This window comes from Chlorocebus sabaeus, chromosome 9 (genome assembly GCF_047675955.1).
Source record: "Chlorocebus sabaeus isolate Y175 chromosome 9, mChlSab1.0.hap1, whole genome shotgun sequence".
Lineage (NCBI taxonomy): Eukaryota > Metazoa > Chordata > Mammalia > Primates > Cercopithecidae > Chlorocebus > Chlorocebus sabaeus.
Window position 1 is genome coordinate 84,336,828 of NC_132912.1, and position 9,972 is coordinate 84,346,799.

The window sequence follows — 9,972 nt, forward strand, 5'->3', positions numbered from 1 at the left end:
CATTGGTGGGTATTGGGCAACTTAAGGCAGGGTGCAAAAGTGAAGTAAAACAGGTGGACAAAGTGTTAGATGACAGATTGGAGAAATGAAGTCACTGAATTAAATAAACATGAAGGAAGTGAGCAAGGAACAATACAGGTGCAATTGGCAGTTTGGATTACTTGATACCCCAGCCACCGTCTTCCTGTCCAGAAGATTGTATACTGGGATTCTACAACATCTTAGACCTCTCCTAATAAGTACCTTGCCCTGAAGATTGTATGCTAAGAGTCTACAGCATTTTACACCTCTCCTAATAAGCACTAAGCAACCATTTGAAATAGAAAATAAATTCTAAATCACTGAATAGTGTTGCTCACAAAGCACGTTAAATGAGGTTTTATTGTTAAGAATCAGTTCCAAGATATAAAAGACATTGAGTGGAGATTATTTTTTGCCACATTCTCACATATACAGTCACAGTCTGAATTCTCAATTTCATAAAAGCTCATGGAAAAATTCTCGTCACTTTTTATGTAAAAATGATTAGCTGCAGAAGACTAACTCTTAAGAGCATATTCTCTTTATACAAGTACAGTCCCTGTGATCCTGTTACATTTTGAAGGAAAATTATTTAAATAAAATTTGGGATGTATCTTTTAGTAAACATGGGAAATGACAAGAAACAAAATAATTATATGTGTTTCCTTCAGTGTAAGAACAAAAAATGCTGTAAATATCAACTATAATGACTTCATATTTGGTCATAAATTCCAAGAAATTTGGAGGCACTATTCTGATAAAATTTTCTGTATCTCTCTTTTTTCTTACATGAGGAGGCCCTACTTTTGCTATATAGAGTTTATAAAATTTATGTGTAGTAGCTGTTCACTGAATGGCATAGGTTGAAAAGTATGAATAAATCCAACAAACATTAATTCAGTACATTAGCACGAAATCAATGAGAAATGTAAATTTAAAATATTATAGGTTGGATATTTCTGACTATTCTGCTGTAAGCTATCAATGAAAGTAGGTTGAGTATCTAAAAATAACTAGGATAAGGCAAGACCAAACTAAAACAAAAATGTCTCAATTCATCAGCTATACATCATTATACATTTTTAAAGCAGATTTGGAAAAAGAGTACTAGAAATGGTAAAACTCTACAAACAAACATATATATATATATATAGTTTTATATGTGTATATATAAAAACATTGAAAAATATCAGGGAAATAAGAAAATCAGAAAATCTTAGATATTGAGTAAAATATTTACAAGAAGACAGTTTCTCTATCTGGAGAATTATGATTTATCTGACAAATCCACTTCTGCAATTTAATTTGGATATAGAAACAGAAAAAAAAATTATATACACACACACACACACACACACACACACACACACACACACACACATGAATTAACCACAAAAAATAAGCCAGGACCTGATTTATTAGTTTTATAAATTTTAATGATATAAAGAAGTTAATAATTTGATAATCTTTTGTTAGTATGGAAACTGTGAGAATTATATAGCTTCACTCTACCAATATGAACATTGAAAGCCAGCCATTTCTTCTCTAATGCTTTGCTCATATAAAAACATATATGTATATTCATATTTTTTCTGATAGTTTTTTAAAATGACACGTAAGTAAATGTTACTTCTTCTGTGCAAGAAAATTTGTCTAACTTTTTGTCATAAGAATTTTCCAAAAATAATATACCCTTTTTAGAGATGTATTACAATGATGCCTTGCTATGTTTATTATTATATTTATGACTCATTATTGCATACATATATAATTTTGTAACAGTAAGGAATTAAGTAATACCCTGAGAGTAATATGAGCCTTACTGATTAATAACATGCTAAGCAATCTCAAATTACATAGGAATTCTTGTGTCAAAGTTATATAGAACTTTATTTTCTTGATTTTCTTTAATAAGTTACGTAATACATTTTTCAGTTTGTTTGCTGTTGCATTGAGCTCTCTCTCTTTAATTTAGTGAAATTTGAAAACTCAAATATTGAAGTTTAAAAACATTGTATGTAAAGTAAAAGCTAGTTAGTATCCTGTGAAACTTCTATGTTTTACTTGGGGAAAAAAAATCATTTGCATTTTCCCAGAGGATATTGTCTTATAGGGTTGAAGTCTTTTTAGTAAAATAATTTCCTACATTTTAGAAGAATTACACATATTTAGTGCATTAGATAGTGGAGATACCATTATACACTTACTGATAGGAATTTCAGTATTATCAATTTATCCTTATAAAACCATTTTTTAAAATTGCTCAGCCATATAGCATGACAATCTAAGCCTGCTGAGTATTTATGACAAGATTGTAATTATATATTCAAATAAAAACAGATTCATGAATTTATCTCCTAGTAATAAAGAATGTTACCTACATTTTTACTATAGGTGAAAACAATAATTTCTAATTAATTTAAACAATTTTATTATGTTTAATGTTAGACTAGGGTAAAAAAAATGATACATTATTTTGTAAATGTCATCCTGCCAATGTTTCATTATTTCATTAATATTCTTACAAAATAGTGTTGAAATATTTTTCTTCAAAATATAGCATGCAATCAATTAAATAGGAATATATTTGCCTAACATAAAATATTTTCAGCAAACATATTTACAGAAAATATTAAAGGAACTCACATAAAGAGGTACATAAAATATTTCCTTAGAATTATTACAGATGATTTGAAAGATATGTGTATGTTTAATAATAAATATAGTGTGTGTATATATATATTTTTTATATATATATATTCCAGGCAACCATGAAATAATTAATTCTGTTCAGGAATAAATAAGAATAACGTACTGACAACATATAACATATAGATGTTATATGTTATATATGACTGACATATAACAAAATAGACGTCTCTCAAGCGCATTACTCTGAGTCAAAAATTTCGGATACAAAACACCAAATACAGTTTGATTCATTTTATATAAATTCTAGAAAGGGAAAAAACAAAGTGCTAGAAAGTAGGGACCATAGGGCAGGGGTAAAGGACTGACTGAAATGATAGAATTCTTTGGGATGATGGAAATGTTCTACACTAATCATATAAATTAGTCAAATTAAACTTGACAAAAAGTCTTTGAACTGTATTTTCACTTCTATATTCAACACATAGTGTAGCAATTAGAAAGCTAAGTGAGATCATATAAATGAATAAACCTTGACATCATATACTACAACAAGCGTATATCCAGTTTCTTTGTCGTATATATTGCCTTAAATAACTGGTATTGATAAACCATACCAGAGTGTACAATGCACATCATACCCAAAACTAAAGCAATACTCAAATAAAGCAAGAAAGACCTTTTGTGTATGTCATCATCATATGGAAAGAAATTTAAAGTTTCTGAATTATGCTATTTCCTGAATATGGCAAGTTTTAATTTTACTGGTGGCACTTTGGGGATGACTAAAGAGCAGATAGCACTTTTTTTTTTTTTTTTAATCAAAGATACTATAAAATTTTATTCAAAAAAGGGTGTGTTACTATGCTATTAAAATAATTTGTTTCCTGTTTCATCATAGTTATTTGATTACTTAAGAACTGACAGATAAAATATACTAGGGCTATCCAGTAATGTAAGCAGATCTCTAATAAACAAATTATACCGAAAAGCAAAAGGTTAATGTAAAGCATAAATAAGAAGGCAAAATAACACAAAATGTCAATTTGAGTCTAATAATTGTATAAAAGTTATCAAGCAAGTAGGTGCCCATGAATACTTACCATATATGCTTGCATTGATTAATGGCAAGATAAATAAAACACATACTTTTTAGTTTAAAAAGCAAAAGTCTCTAAAATCTTCACAGACTGAATCTCATAAAGCAGTGTTTAAATATTCTAATATAGCTGAAACTATAGGAAAGAAAACATACTATAGAAATTCTGATAGACAACTAGCTGGTATATACAAATCAATGAGTATTTGGAAGAGAAGGAGTAAGATTTGCAACACTCTAATAAATATATCAGCCAGGTAGTCAAAAACAATGAAATATTGATAACACTGCTTCTCAAAAGTTTAACAGATTATTAAACTAAAAACAATAAATAATTTAAGAGTGTATCATTTTCTAAAATGGACTGATCCCTGAAATTGCTTATTGAATAGCACAAAATCTTTAAACTTGTTACATGAAGCAACAAAATCAACCACCTCCAAAAAATCTACTTTTTGCATCTTAATTCTATTTCTGTTACAGTTTTTCTAAAATATGCTTTCACATTATGGGTAAAGCAAATTGTAGCAAAACATGTTTTCTATTTTTTTTGGCGAGTAAGAAAATACACATAAAAAATACTCCTAAACAATAAAAGTCAGAACAAAATAATCTCTACTTACATAAGCATTCCAAAGAAATGGAAGATGTAGAGGTCTAAGTAGGCATTTTGGGGAAAGATCTATAACACAAGACTTACATTGCTTAATTGTTGAGTGTTTTGATAAGTAGAACATTTTGTAATTACCAACAGAGCTGATACATGGTGCTGAGTCCTTGGAATTAAATATGCCTTTTAGTGCCCAAGCTGATTTTTGGTTGATGTATAATGTTGTAGTTAAAGGACATACTCTATGTCAATAACCATTAAGATTGTAATAAGATGAGAAAGAAAATCTATACAGTCAATTACTGTAATATAATTTCATTGTTAATGCTAGATTGCCTGAAAAATCATCAAACAAACAAGAGGCACAGCAAATGTTCTTTCTGACATATGCTATGTGATCTCTTATCTGTTGTAATGGAGTTGTTATACATTATACATTAATAGAGTTGCTCTTTCTAGAAAATAAAGAAAACAGTCAACAATAACATGGTAAAAGCTCAACATCACTGATCATTAGAGAAATGCAAATCAAAACCATAATGAGATACCATCTCACACCAGTCAGAATGACTGTTATCAAAAAGTCAAAAAATAATAGATGCTGGCAAGGTTGTGAAGAAAAAGGAATGCTTATATTGGTGGGAGTGTAAATTAGTTCAGCCATTATGGAAGACAGTGTGACGGTGTGGTGATTTCTCAAAGACCTAAAGACAGAAATACTGGTCAGGCACCGTGGCTCACACCTGTAATCCAAGCACTTTGGGAGGCCAAGGTGGGTGGATCACCTAAGGTCAGGAGTTCAAGACCAGCCTGGCCAACATGGTGAAACGCTGTCTCAACTAAAAATACAAAAAAAAAAATTAGCTGGGCATGGTGGTGGGCGCCTGTAATCTCAGCTACTTTGGGAGGCGGAGGCAGGAGAATCGCTTGAACCCCGGAAGCAGAGGTTGCAGTGAACCAAGATTGCATCATTGCACTCCAGCCTGGGCAACATGAGCAAAACTCTGTCTCAAATAACAACAACAACAGCAACAACAAAAAGAAATACCATTTGACCCAGCAATCTCATTACTGGATATATACCTAAAGGAATATAAATCGTTCTATTATAAAGACAAATGCATACACATGTTTATTGTCATGCTATTCTCGGTAGCAAAGACATAGAATTAACCTAAATGTCTATCAGTGATACACTGGATAAACAAAATCTGGTACATATACACAATGGAATGCAATGCAACCATAAAACAATCAAACAAAACAAAACAAACAAACAAAAAAACAAGATCGTGTCCTTTGCAGGGATATGAATGGAGCTGGAGGCCATTATCCTTAGCAAGCTAACACAAGAACAGAAAACCAAGTGCTGCATGCTCTCACTTATAAGTGGGAGCTAAGTGATGAGAACACGTGGACACATGGAGGGGAATAACACACCGGGTCCTATCAGAGCGCAGAGGGTGCAAGGATGGAGAGGATCACAAAATATAACTAATGAATACTAGGCTTAATACCTAGGTGATGAAATAATCTGTAAAACAAACTTCCATGACACAAGTTTGCCTATGTAACAAACCTGCACATGTACTCCTGAACTTAAAATATAAATTAGAAAAACATCTGTAAATGAACAAAAATCTGCCAGACAAATTAGTTACTTGCTTCACAAATTGCTCTCCACCTGTCTTCTGACGCCAATGTCTATTTTCAAAGAAAACTAATATTACTGCTTTAGTAATATTTCATAAGCTATCTCAAATATGGAAATTGTCATTTTTATGTGAGCATATTAGTTTTCTAGGTATGCTGTAATAAAATACTCCAAATTAAATGACAAAGGAAAACAAAAATTTATTAATATTTTCTCACAGTTCTGGAAGTACTTTAATCCTGAAATCAAGGTATCAGCAAGGTCATGGTTTCTCTGAAACCCATAGGGGAGAACTCTCTCTCATTTCTTTCAGGCCTTTGGTGATTTGCTAGAGATCCTTTGTTTCTTAGCTTGCAGCTTCAGAACTTCAATTTCCACCTCCTTTGTCACATGGTGTTGTCCCTTTATGTGCTGTGTCCCTGTGTTTCTTCTCATCTTCTTATTAGAGCATCAAATATATTGCATTAAGTAGTCACCCTACTCCAGTTACATTTCATTTTTACTTAGCTAGTTATATCTGCAATGACCTTACTTCCAAATAAGATTACACTGTGAGGTACCTGTGTCGAGAATATCAGTATATTTTTTATTTTTGGAGAAGGACACAATTCAAGTCTAATGGTCAGAATTCTATGGTCATTCATGGCATTCATGGCATTTTTGTGGACATCTTTTACAACAGTTCATTTAATACTGGTTTGCATGCTCTATGAAAGTTGACATGGTACTTATTCATTTTTGCATTTCTAGTTATTAGCATAGTAAGTTCAAAATGCATATTGCTATGTGAATGTAGGACCTGGATTGGGAAACATTCTGAAGTTTAAATAAAATGCCTTTTTATCTCATTTTTTATTACTGCCCTCTTGCGTTTCTACCCTTCATAAACATGAACTATATCATGAAATAAACATGATAGTGTATATAGAGTGCTTAGCAAGATGCTTAACAATCAGTAAGCATCTAATAAGTAAACCAACTAGTATGATCATAACTTCACTCTGATTTATTCTTCATCCCCTCACTCTAAATCCAAATCTTTCTACTACAACTACTCAGCCAAAATTTGCTTTCTATTGATAGCAGTCTCATATCAATTTATAGGAGATGATAGCAGGTGAAACTAGAATTTAGAGGTAAGGAATATGCTTTTGCAACATATTAAAAAATATACCACGTGAACTAGGTGTCTTTTGAAGACACCACTTTTCCCTGAAATATATCTCCTGGCTGGTATACTGCTATAGTGCAGTAACAGAGACACATGTACCTCTGTGGTACTTTATATGATAAATGTAAGTATAAACTACTAGAAGAACACATTTGAGAAATCAATTAACTTCAAAAGGAGAGATTAAACTAAAGATATTACTAAGTTACGTTTCAACTAACCCTTAAAATATGAGAATACAAGTGAGGTAGTGGTGTTTCTGAACAAAATCACAAAGGCATGAAAGTTTATTGTGCCATTAGAGAAACATTAATGAACATAAGGGCCCACATATAGGGTCTGTTAAGGGTAAAGTATGTGTAGATACTACTGCTAAAGATAATAGATGCATGTTTCCGTGATGTCAAATGTTAAATTGAGATAATTCGTTCAAGATTTCAAAGCCTATTTGATACGATCTAATTTTAGAAAGATAGTTCATGGGGATAATTTATTTCAGTAGAGGCGAATGTTTGCAGAACTGTCGTAATAGTGCAGCAATAAGGTAAGTAGGGTCAAAACAATAATAACAATGGGAGGGAATACAGAATTATAGAACTTAGAGCTATGTCCTAGGCAATGTAAATAGAACACAGCTTTAAATGCCTTAGGACCAAAATCTCATCTGATATTAGTTTGGTGCAGCAGTAACTGCAGGTTTTGTCATTACTTTTAATAGCAAAAATCACAATTACTTTTGTCCCAACCTATAATTATTGACATTATCAGTCTGGCCTTTGGCAAATATTGAAATGTCTGTCCCTTCTTTGGAGATTTCCAGTGAAATTTAACAAATTGGTGGTTCTGAGAATTTCTTCAAGAAAAAAATGATTAACTTATTTTTGTCTGGGATTTTCTAAAATTAATTTGGTTATGAGGTCCTTTTCATGTATCACCATGATGTAAAAATATTTCATGTAAAATATTTACAAGATGTTTATAAAATACATAAATTTTCTATATAGCCGTAAAGAGTATGTTATGTATAGTTGTAGCACAAGCATATTATTAGTTAAAGACAAAAAACACAGGTGATGCAATCTATCCTATAGCTTCAGGGTGTGTATAATTAAAACATAATGCAGTTATTTAAAGCAATAACAGTGTAAATTAACATTTTTCATTGGAAATCTTATTTCACTTTGGAAAGTGACAAAAATATATGCAATTCTTACTCTTGGGCATAGTGTCACTTTAAAAATCAAAATTGCCTTATTGTGTCTATGAAGAAAACAAAATCATATCACAAACATGTCTCAGGACTATCATATTGTTAATATCAGTGCAGTATCTTCTAGTTATCCCCATGACACGTAGGAAAATGAGTCTGTGTAACATAATATTAAATTAACAATATTAAATTAAATGATAAATGATTAACAGCATTTATCATTTTTTGACTATAAAGAGATCCTCCCCTAAGCAAGCCTTTTGAAATTCAAAGACTCATTAAAATATGTCTACTCTATTATTGATTTTGTAAAATTAGGAGTTGTAATACATTGTCAGCATAAAATTTAATTACCATGTTTAGTTTGAAATTGCAAAACCAATGACATTTGAGAGACATATCGGGAAAATGAAAAACAGCAATATTAATTATTTTACAAAAATTTAAAGTTTGTTTATATTTTTAAAAACATCTTCTATCACAGAAGTCCTACTCTTGGCTAGTTAATTTCCCCTATTTTCTACTACTTCATTGCCTTCCATCACAGGTTTTTTCACAAAAATGTAGGTGTGAAAATTTATCAAATTCTTGTAGTGTTGGGAAAGTACTGCTTATAATTCAGTACAATACAAAGCAAGGCATTCTGTTCATACGCATTTATTTTCCACTGGTTATCCTTGAACAGGTAAATATTGCTTGTTTGCCTGCTAAAATTTATATTAAAAAGTCACATAATATTTATTACCTTTCTGAGGTCCTCTAAAAATTCTGCAGTTTGTAATTATTAGGGACTGAAATCTGCATAAATCCTTGCCCTATATTCTATTGATGAGCAACCAGTAGTTATTGCATGTTTTTAACATTAGGAAAAATAATGCTTTGAGCCATACTATTAATAAAATATATTTATTTAATAAATTAAATGGAATTAATTTATCAGATGAAAGATAGAATTCATACCAAACAACTTTCTGTCTCTGTTCATTGTTAAACTCTATTTTCAAGGCAGTACTTTTGTTTTTTCTCTTCCCTCTCTCTATCCCTCTATTTCCTCATCCCTACCTCCCTCCATTCCCTCTATTTTTGCTTTTTAACACATTATTAACTACTGTTTGTGAGGGCATAATAAAGCAGGAACTTTCAGCCTTTTCAATGGAGAGCAAAATGTGAATGTGAATCCAAAATTTCAGAGTTCCTAAGCGCTGATGTGGTGACTATATTTCTGGAAATGCACCTGTATTAGACTCCTAGGGATACTAGAACAAAATACCACCGAATGAATGGCTTAAAAATTAAAAATTTATTTTCTCATGTTTCTTGAGGCTAGTACAATCTCAAAGTATCAGAAGTTTTGGTTTCTTCTTTAATATATGAATTTTGGAAAACATCGTTTTGTCCATAATAACATCAAAATAATCAGAGAAGTTGGGTACCTTTTATGTAAACCAAATATATTGCAGCTTTATTATTTAACGTGGAAACTTGAGAATGAATTAAGTGCCTAGAAATATATAAGAGTTATAGAAAGTATGTAATATCCATATAAATTTAAAATTGT